Source organism: Gymnoscopelus braueri, assembly GCF_963280865.1.
Source record: "Gymnoscopelus braueri genome assembly, chromosome: 15".
In the NCBI taxonomy this organism is placed as follows: domain Eukaryota; kingdom Metazoa; phylum Chordata; class Actinopteri; order Myctophiformes; family Myctophidae; genus Gymnoscopelus; species Gymnoscopelus braueri.
In genome coordinates, this window is record NC_137620.1 from 49865683 (window position 1) to 49877757 (window position 12075).

At 40.3% G+C, this 12075-nt stretch overlaps 1 protein-coding gene across 1 annotated transcript in view; it reads right to left on the bottom strand.

The window, feature by feature from the left end:
* Positions 1 to 12075, bottom strand: part of LOC308102277 (uncharacterized protein) — a 281082-nt gene that overhangs the window by 181064 nt on the left and 87943 nt on the right. The window lies entirely within an intron of this gene.

Genomic DNA, 12075 nt, shown 5'->3' on the forward strand with positions numbered 1-12075 from the left:
CTTGTTGCTTATTTCTCTCGCAAAATTGGCAACACTGACACTGTGCAACTAGTGTGTGACTGTGCGTTGAAGCTCATAGCATGCTAGTCAGTTAGCTAGCAGCATGGCGTCCGCGGCAGAGCCCGAACCAGAAGAAACTCCGCACAATTTAGTCCCGAAAAGATCATGCACTTCGGTGACATGGGATTATTTTGGGTTTGAGATTACAGATGTGCAACAAAAGAAAGTTTTGTGCAAGACCTGTCGTGGTACAGTCGCCACATCCCGAGGCAACACCACAAACCTTCGTCAACACTTGAAAAAACATCACAAGCACCTATACGACGAGTGTATGGTCAAGGCAGGTCAAAGTACTGGTAGTAGTACTGATGATGTTCTGGCCCAGTCTAGTACACAGACAACTCTGAAAGATTCATTTTCAACTGTTACTCCATATGAAAAGAGCTCACGTAGGCACCGTGAAATAACGAACGCCGTAACATACTACCTCGCCAAAGATATGGTGTCCATTAATACGGTGACCAAAGAGGGATTTCAAAAGCTAATCCAAACACTGGATCGAAGATACGCATTACCATCTCGCACATACTTCAGTCAAGTAGCTATTCCTGACCTGTAAACGGAAAAGTGTGGGGTGCAACTCTCAGCAAAGCTTATAACCATATAAATATTGATATAAAAAATATTAAAAAAGCACAATTGTTAATTTCAACAGCACAAATTAGAGCTCAATGAGCACTAAAGAATGAGACATTTTTTGGTCAATTTGGAGCCAAAAAGTGTGGGGTGCAATGCTCAGCAAAGCTCATAACCATATAACTTAAAATATCTCAAAAATGATACCAGCACAAATTCTAAAATGTACGGCACAATTCAGCACAAATCCAGCACTAAAGAATGACACAATTTTTATTCAAGTTTTCATCATATGGGGTGCTAACTTCACTGAGGTGTAAAACGGAGTGTAGAAAAGGTGTCGAGGCTTAACACCGTGGACTACTACGCTACAACCACCGATCTGTGGTCAAGCAGGACGACCGAGCCATACCTAAAGGTAACTCCAGACCAATCCTAGTCGGCCTGATTTTGGGCCGACTTGGCGTCGGGAAGTGTCGTCCAGTCGGTTAGGGGTCCGTCGGGGGGTCCGTCGGGACCTTTTCGGCCGACCCAGAGCCGACCGAACATGTTCAGCTTTTTAGCCGACTGGTAGAGCAGTGGCAGTGACAACAGAGGGCTGTCGGTGTTGCCAGATTATGTGAGAGAAACAAGCGACCATGTCTATGAAAACCTACATTCACTGTTTCTCGTTGTTGCTCCCAGAGAGAGAGAGATTGATTGATTTGACCTACTTTTGCGCTGTGGTGATGTAATTTATTGGGAGCAGGTGTGTAAATTAGTTTTCAAAAATGTTGTGTACACGTCAGCAGTGGTGGAAAAAGTACTCAAATGTTTTACTTGAGTAAAAGTATCAATGCGCGATTTTCCTGTCAATACGTTTTTTTTTTAGACACCAGTCCCCTGTTCATTTGTCAACAATGATCTAAATGGGAAGTTTATTTCAGCAGCTAGAATGTGACAGTTTTAGTCCGTTTTTTGGTGTGCAACACAACCCTCGTTTAAGTGAATTGCTTTCACCTGCTGCTGCTGTGCGGAGTGTGCGCTACAGGGCATATTAGGCGGGTGCATATATGAAAAAAAAGCACCTTACCCCAAAAAAATTGGAACAAAAGGTTTCTCAACTGTTTTCTGTAGTATGTGGTGTCCTGAATAACATACTAAAAGTCTACCAAAGTTTGATCACTGGAAAGGTGTTATTTTCAAGATGGCGTCCACGATGCCCAAAAAATCATTAAAACAGCCTAACTCCTTCATTATTTATCCTAGACAAGTACTTTTTGTGTCTAACCGTATGTTTTTGGGGCCTAGGAATCCATTGGACTTGTCCAAATTGCAGAGATACAATTAGATAATTGTGAATTCCAATATTTAGTTTGTGACTCTATTAAAACCCTTTGAAATGGTCTCCCATTTCAAGTTAACTAGTACAACAATGCCATGCAGGAATTCAATGATCTCATCTACACGACCAGTGAGCAACACAGAGAATCCACAGATTCCAGGATGAAACGAGATCACGCTGACCAGGAAAAGATCAAAGAAAAACGTGGCACTTTTAAACCATTCTCTCTAGACCCATCTCTGAGAAACATTGTGACTGGTGTAGTCGCCAAAGAAGACGTGAATATTCATGAGTTTGAGACTGTTGGGAATGAGTTCATTGAAAAAAATGTTGGAAAGCCCATTTTTGGGATCTCATTCAAACGCAAAGACCGGGCAAAAACCCTTGCAGATGAGTCTAGCATCAAAGTTACCAAAGACCGAACCATTGATCCTGGTCTGTTGTTCCAACGATTTCTGATTATGTCAAAAACCGGAGACCTTTCACTGGAAGATGTAATGACCTATGAGCTCAGCCCATTCCCTGCAGCCCTGTTTGAAGCCAAATAAATATTCCGTAAGGCTGACAAACCCCAACTAGCTCAGGCAGTGACTGAACTGTCAAGCGAGGAATCAAAGAAAACTATACTGGATTCTATCCCACCAACTGAACAGTATGTCCTTGATGGTGGCTCCCTGATTCATCGCTTGCCATGGAAAATGGGTGACAGTTATGGTGTCATTGCACAGTCCTATGCTGACTTTACCATACACCAATATGGTGAATGGGTTTCTGCTCCCAAATCTGCTCCCAAATCAAGCAAAAAATGTGGTAGAGGACCTTGGGAGCAAGGCAATGGCAGTTATGTTTGGTGGCAAGAATACAGATTCACTTTCATCTTTGCGCTACAAACTTCTTAGCAAGAAAATTGTGTCTGCCAAATCATTTGTCAACCCAGAACATCTCCCTCCAACAGAGTCCTTGACTAAATATCACTGCCAAAGAGTTTATTACCAGATCATGGTGTGGACTGAAATGGAGAGTGACATGAATCCGGTGGATTGGGGATGGAGATTGGAGGACAATCACTTTGTGCCAGTTATGACCAATAAAACTGCTGCCCCAGAAAGCCTCCTGCATATGGTCTACTGTAATTGCAAAACTGCTTGCCAAACATAACGGTGTAGTAGCAGACAATACGGACTGAATTGTGAGAAAAATACAAAAACAATATCTATACTACAATCCGCAGACTGGCTGAAAGCGGGAAAAAAATCAGTCACCGGTGTCAGTTGCATGTTAGGTTTCGCTTTTGGTTTGCATGATGCAGTTAGGTTTCGCTTTCGGTTTGCATGCTGCAGTTAGGTTTCGCTTTCGTTTTGCGCTTTGTACAGTACAGTACAGTACAGTACAGACCGTACAGTACAGTACAGTACAGACCGTACAGTACAGTACAGTACAGTACAGTACAGTACAGTACAGTACAGTACGTACAGTACAGTACAGACCGTACAGTACAGTACAGACAGTACAGTACAGTACAGTACAGTACAGTACAGTACAGTACGTACAGTACAGACCGTACAGTACAGTACAGTACAGACCGTACAGTACAGTACAGTACAGTACAGTACAGTACAGACCGTACAGTACAGTACAGTACAGTACAGACCGTACAGTACAGTACAGTACAGTAGAGACCGTACAGTACAGTACAGACCGTACAGTACAGTACAGTAGAGACCGTACAGTACAGTACAGTACAGTACAGTACAGTACAGTACAGACCGTACAGTACAGTACAGTACAGTACAGTACAGTACAGTACAGTACAGTACAGTACAGTACAGTACTTTTTATTTTTTTATTTTTTTATCCCATGATTTTGTACCCCCAAACGACATTTTCTTTGGGGGGGTTAGGGAGGGTACTAGAATTCTGCCCGCGTAGCGGGCAGAACTTCTAAGTAAAATACAAAAGCATGAAAGAAAAAAGTTTAAAAAAAAATAGGGTTTAGCGGTACTGAGCCTTCACGCAGCGGCCCTGTTTTGACTAATTTCACAGTACCACGCAGTAATAATGCATTTATTCCCAAAATAAATTGTTGAAAGCTTCAACAGAATTTGAATTATAAGTAAAATCACCAATGCTGGGCATTATGTCACGACAAGTTTCTTAATTCTTTACATAAATACCCTTATAACCAATTTTTTAATACATAATTGTACTTATCAATACATAATTGTACTTATAATCACTTCACTATAATTTATATAAGCTAATTGGATTCCTAGATCACCAAAACATAGGGTTAGACACCAAAATTACTTGCCTAGGATAAATAATGGAGGAGTAATGGTCTTTTAAGGAACTGGCGGTGGCCATCTTGAAAATTTTACATTTCTAGTGGTCCGATTTTGGTAAACTTTTGATATGTTATTAAGTACACCTGATACTACAATAAACCATTGAGAAACCTTTTGATCCAATTTTTTTGGGGTCAAACCATATCTGCACCCGCCTATATCTCCGCCAAGCCAGGGTGACCTACCCAGGCTCATGAAATTCATATTCAGGCATTGTAGCCAATTAGAATGAAATCTGCAAAAACGGACTCATATACTGATACAGAACCATATTGGCTATATATTATGGCTGTCGGGTGGAAATCTTGTATGTTCCTTTTTTATTATTATTTAAAAACAATTTAAAATCGTGAAAATAGCCAATCTACAAGCTGTAATTATTAATTAAGAAATACTATATTTTAAAGAGTGAAAAATCAACTAAAGTCATTATTAGTGCAAGTTCATTCACATTTCATTTGAATGAAAATAACTTGTGGGTAAAATACATTCTGTGAATCTAATATGATTAATGTGACCCCTACTTCAGTCAGTGAAGTCCAGGGCTGAATGTGACATATTGAGACCTATATAACTAAATATTGGTCATTTGCCAACACATTATTTTGTGAAATAAATGGGTTATATTTCACAGATAGTTATACTATTCTTATAATATATTAAAATACAATCATCCTTAACCTTCAAGTTAAATGCATTATTGCCGTGGACTTAAAAATCATTTTTGGACTTAAAAATATTTATTATTTTTTTGGATGGCCTTCCTGCCCTGGCATTTGGCCTTTGTGCCCTCCAAAAAATTACAACACCCAAGGCCAAGTGGCCTTGCCCCTAAAATGACGAAATTCCAGGCTTGAATGCAATAGATGTACTCTGAGTCTGTTACAAGTAAAAGTCCGGAATTCAACATTTACTTGAGTAAAAGTACCAAAGTATTGGTATAAAAATGTACTTAAAGTACCAAAAGTAAAAGTACAAAAATGTTTGAAAATAGCAGATCTACAAGCTCAGAACGCGTGCATCGCAACACGTTGTGAGCTTGTAGATCTGCTATTTTCAAATAGCTTATAGGTATAAAATAGGGCTAAAGTGGTTAATGTATGTTTCATAATGATTTATATCTGCAAAGTAACTAGTAACTAAACATTTAAAATAATTGTTGTGGAGTACAAGTATAGACAATTGGAAATACTCCAGTAAAGTAAAAGTACCTCAAAATTGTACTTAAGTACAGTACTTGAGTAAATGTACTAGTTACTTTACACCACTGCACGTCAGTGAAGAAAAAACGCTGGGAACATCCCTATTTCCAAGTGGCTTTGCAGGGAAACAAGCCCAAAGTCGCTTATAATAAGCAGACCTGGCAACGCTGGCAGGCTAAAAGTCAAATTAGCACATGAATGGCCAGTCGGCTGACAGACTTAAATGCCAACTTTTGCCAACCGAATACGAGTCTGTTGCAGTCTGTTGCAGTCTGAAGTAGTCTGAAGTAGTCTGTTTGGTCTGGAGACGCCTTAAGTCTCACGGTACACTTCATAAATGACAACTTTGAGTTGAAGAGTCGCTGCCTGCAAACCTTGTACTTCCCTGACGACCATACGGGAGAAAACATTGCCGCTGGACTTAAGGAGAGTCTATCTACCTGGGGCCTGAAAGAAGAGGACCAGACGTGCATCACTACTGACAACGGAACAAATGTCATAAAGGCTATGGATCTGAACCAGTGGACCAGGCTACAGTGTTTTGGACACAGACTGCATCTGGCGATTGGTAAGTGTAGCCCCCCCCCCCCCCCCTTCTTTAAAACTACTTGCATGTATTCCAATTAATAACTAGCTTTTCAATTGATTCGTTTTACTTAATGCTGCTGATTGTATTTGTGTGGAGCACTTTTTGTAGAGCAGTGCACTTTCTCGTAAAACTGTTAAATCCTGTGTATTAAGTTATATGGATTATTTTTGTTCTATTTATTTTGTTCAGCTACAGAGTTGAATTAACACTGACTATTTTGCTGTGTACAGGTTGTTATTGTCTCCGCCAGGCCGAAAGGCATGGCGAGAGAGTATGTTTTGCCCCCTGTCCGTCCGTCCGTGTGTCCGTCCGTCCGTGTGTCCGTCCTTCTGTCTGCGACCAGCTAATCTCCACCACCGTTGACCCGGTCGCTGGGAAACTGCGCACACACACTCCCTGGATGCCACAGCCGAACCTCTGCCCCACATTTCTCAGATCAGCCTGTCATAGCGCCACCATGAGGCCGACTTTTGCTAAACACATTTTTTGCTATTACTCCTACAGATTTTGTCCAAAAAACATGCAAATCGGTACACAGTATCTCCATAGCCATGTGATCAACACGGATCTGTCTGATTTTCCATATTCCATCCTGATTGGCTAAAATCAGCCTCATGGTGGCGCTATAACAGGCCGATTCACGTTTTTAGCTATAACTGCACCGATCTGCCTGAAACTTTGCACGCACACTCCCTAGGGGCCAAGGAAAAACATTTGACCTGCATTTCTCACATATGCCTTTTAGAGCGCCACCAGGAGGCTGAGTTTTGTAAAACACATGTTTTGCTCTTACTGCTTCAGATTCTGTCCAAAAATCACGCAAATCGGTACACAGTTGCTTGTATTAACTGTTAAGTTCACTTATAATAATATACTGGAACCTCAGTTACTCAAAGTAGACGTCTGTCTGTCTGTCTGTCTGTCTGTCTCTGCCTGCCTGCCTGCCTGCCTGCCTGCCTGCCTGCCTGCCTGTCTGTCTGTCGACACACCTTCACTGATGTAGGATCTGATCTGAGCCAAATGGACCCTTACAGGTCTGTAACTCTGAGAGTGTACAAATGGAACCAAATGGACCCTTACAGGTCTGTAACTCTGAGAGTGTACAAATGGAACCAAATGGACCCTTACAGGTCTGTAACTCTGAGAGTGCACTAATGGAACCAAATGGACCCTTACAGGTCTGTAACTCTGAGAGTGTACTAATGGAACCAAATGGACCCTTACAGGTCTGTAACTCTGAGAGTGTACACATGGAACCAAATGGACCCTGACATTCATCAGGTATTTCTGATTAAAGGGATATTTCACTTTCAAAAAAACTTTTGGTCATTTTATCGTCTACTCAGGCTTTTGTGAGCCCCCCAGACCGTTTTTAAGTTGCTTGATTCAGTATTTAGATATTTGATATTCATTTTATCAGACACGCCCCCTTCCTATACAAACCCATTATAACTTCAAACTCAATTTTTAACATGTTAGATTCATCAAAAACACCCGTCCTTGGTTCTGGTGACTCACCCTGCCCTCCTAATACGCGAGGGGGCCGTGTTTTTTCGATAACTTTTTTCATTTATTTTTAATATTTTGTTTGGAAAATGAAAAAAATTAAATACAATAAAAAAATAAAATAAAATAAATGAAAAAAGTAATAAAAAAAACACGGCCCCCTCACGTATTAGGAGGGCGGGGTGAGTCAGCAGAACCAAGGACGGGTGTTTTTGATGAAACTAACATGTTACAAATGGAGTTTGAAGTTATAATGGGTTTGTATAGGAAGGGGGCGTGTCTGATAAAATGATTATCAAATATCTAAATACTAAACCAAGCAACTTAAAAACGGTCTGGGGGGTTCACAAAAGCCTGAGTAGACGATAAAATGACCCAAAGTTTTTTTGAAAGTGAAATATCCCTTTAAGGGGTTAAAACTTGGTTGATGTGTGTGTGACTTGTTGTTGAGTACCCTACCCACCCAACATAAATCGGCATCCATGCCTGCAGAGATGGTGGTTGCAGAGAGGCAGGTGTTGTTTGCAAGGCATGTGGTTCTTTGTGACCACATCCTCTGTTCTCATGAGAGCAGAGGATGTTTCATATCTACTCACACGCACAACCGTTAACTTCACCTAGTCAAAACAAGATGGCGCCGACATGCACAGCGGTGAACTTCACCCTGTCAAAACAAGATGGCGACAGACAAGTCGACTTGCTTGGTCTCCACACAAACAACCTTTGATTTCCTATACTGACACATCTGGTCACAATTCATGTCAGATCCTGTGTCTAAGTGAGACATGACCTTTGACACGATCTAAATGTCTCAATAGAAGAGCAGTATTAACATTGTATTAACATACTCTACCATACAGATTGTATAAATTATATTGTATTAACATATTCTACCATACAGATTGTATAAATTATATTGTATTAACATATTCTACCATAGATTGTATAAATTATATTGTATTAACATATTCTACCATACAGATTGTATAAATTATATTGTATTAACATATTCTACCATACAGATTGTATAAATTATATTGTATTAACATACTCTACCATACAGATTGTATAAGTTATATTGTATTAACATATTCTACCATACAGATTGTATAAATTATATTGTATTAACATATTCTACCATACAGATTGTATAAATTATATTGTATTAACATATTCTACCATAGATTGTATAAATTATATTGTATTAACATATTCTACCATACAGATTGTATAAATTATATTGTATTAACATACTCTACCATACAGATTGTATAAGTTATATTGTATTAACATATTCTACCATACAGATTGTATAAATTATATTGTATTAACATACTCTACCATACAGATTGTATAAGTTATATTGTATTAACATACTCTACCATACAGATTGTATAAATTATATTGTATTAACATACTCTACCATACAGATTGTATAAATTATATTGTATTAACATACTCTACCATACAGATTGTATAAATTATATTGTATTAACATACTCTACCATACAGATTGTATAAATTATATTGTATTAACATACTCTACCATACAGATTGTATAAGTCAGGGGTCCTCAACAGGCGGACCGCGGTCCATGACCGGACCGCGGGACACCTCTCTGTGGACCCTGGGAAAATTATAATAAAAAAAATAATAATAAAAAAAAAAAAAACGAAATAAAGTAACAAAAACGGGGGGGAAAGTACCCGAATCCGCCAAAATCCGCGAAAAAAATCGCGTGCGCGCGAGGGGGGGGGGCATATGCTGCGCGCGCGTGCATGTGCGGACCCTAGCCTTATTCAAAAACGTATTTGTGGACCTTCAAGATTTTTGGTGGGGACCCCTGGTATAAGTTATATTGTATTAACATACTCTACCATACAGATTGTATAAGTTATATTGTATTAACATACTCTACCATACAGATTGTATAAGTTATATTGTATTAACATACTCTACCATACAGATTGTATAAGTTATATAGTATTAACATACTCTACCATACAGATTGTATAAGTTATATTGTATTAACATACTCTACCATACAGATTGTATAAGTTATATTGTATTAACATACTCTACCATACAGATTGGACAACATTTTATTGTATTCATTAAAAAAAAGTTACATGGTGCCTCTTTAAATAGATCATATCATGTATGCAGCTCTGCTCTCCTCTCCTCCTCTTCCATCTCTCTCCTCTCCTCTCCTCTCCTCTCCTCTCCTTTCCTTTCCTTTCCTTTCCTTTCCTTTCCTTTCCTTTCCTCTCCTCTCCTCTCCTCTCCTCTCCTCCCTTATGATTAATTTAGCAAAACACATTTTTGGAACAAAATGCCTCAAATCATGAATGCAGTGTCCGATTGCCGTGAAAGGCCTAAGAAGAAATGACACCCTTTTCACATTGGCCTATTATAGCGCCACCAGGAGGCCACAATAACGTACCTGACCTGGCGGAGACCTGTGCTCCGAGGAGCACCTTTTCTAGTATTTTTTATATTTTTGGGGGAAAATGAAAAAGTAAACAATAAAACATTTCAATAAAATAAATGAAAAAAGTAATCGAAAAAATACACACGGGTGTTTTAGATGAATCTAACATGGTTAAGATGGAGTTTGAAGTTACAATGGGTTTGTATAGGAAGGGATAACATTTATATCAAATATCTAAATACTGAATCAAGCATCTTAAAAACTGTCTGGGGGGCTGACAAAAGCCTGAGTAGACGATAAAATGACCCATTTAAAAGAAAAGTGAAATATCCCTTTAAAGGAGTTTTTAAAGTACTTTTAAAGTAGTGTAAAACTCACCTGCTAGGTTTAGGAGTGTGTGGGTCAGTGAGGAGAGGTGGAGAGGAGAGGAGAGGACACTCAGTGAGGAGACGCAGAGAAGGAGGTGAAAATGACTCTCTGACATGAACCAGGAAGCACTACCGCTTGTTTTATAGTGCAGGATACACCCCGCCTACTGACACACACACACACACACACACACACACACACACACACACACACACACACACACACACACACACACACACACACACACACACACACACACACACACACACCACCTCTGTTTAACACAATGCTGTACCCCCTCCAACTCTACATACTTAGTTTCCCCATGTTCTAAAATAGTTTTAACACTGGCTTTGGTAATGTAAACGTATGTTTTTTCATTAGAATTGATAAGCTGACATGATGATGTTAAACGAGGCCGGGGGAGTGTTTGCAACGGTTCTCTCTTCCTGTAGTGTACAGGGAAGTGGTTACACACACACACACACCACACTCGCACGCACGCACGCACGCACGCACGCACGCACGCACGCACGCACGCACGCACGCACGCACGCACGCACGCACGCACGCACGCACGCACGCACACACACACACACACACACACACACACACACACACACACACACACACACACACACACACACACACACACACACACACACACACACACACACACACACACACACACACACACACACACACACACACACACACACACACACACAGTCTTAGCTGCTGACTGGCACTTAGACCTTTTATGGTAAAGACAGATAAATGACTGTCTGTCTCTCCTACACTGTACTCTCTCTCAGCTGTCCTACTGTCTGTCTCCCTCTCAGCTGTGCTACGATCATAATCATAATCATAATCAGGTTTATTGTCACATCACAGGTTTACAAGGTAAAAAAAGTGGGTGAAATTTGTTTTAGTACATCGTTCCCATCGCAACGTTATTTCCATAAAAGAAGAGGGGGAGGAAGAAAGGGGTGGGGGGGGGGGCAAGTGGGAAGGAGATCAAACATGAGAACAACAAAAAGGCCAAAAAGTTATCTACATATTTACACTAGTACCTGAGATAAAACAATATGACGAAGGTGCCTGAGCATAGCAGCAATGTATACTGTGCATGATATACTTATGGACGTTAAGGTGCTTATAGAGAAAAAAAAAGAAAAGCACAATAAAAGACAAAAAAGTCAGTGCGTTATACAGTACATCCAAAAAAAAGCTAAATCCAAGTCATTTTGTCCCTGGTATAATCCACAGGCGTGTTCAAGAAGAGCAAAAAAGCTCCGCGACCAGCTGGACAGTACCGCCTATTGTCAGACTTCAGGCGGCGGAGCCAGTAGAGTCGCTGCTGAGCCTTTTTCTTCATGTTGTGTGGTGTGTGTCTCCCATTTGAGGTCCTCCTCGATGTGTAATCTGAGGAACTTGAACTCGCTGACCCTTTCCACTACAGCAAACGTCGATGAGGATGGGCGCATGATCTCTCCGCGGCCTCCTGAAGTCCACGATCAGTTCTTTGGTCTTGTCGACGTTAAGAGCGAGGTTGTTCTCCCGGCACCAGAGTGCCAGTGAGTTGATCTCCTCTCTATAGTCAGACTCGTTGTTGTTGACCATTCGGCCTATCACTGTCGTGTCGTCCGTGTACTTTATGATGGTGTTGGAGA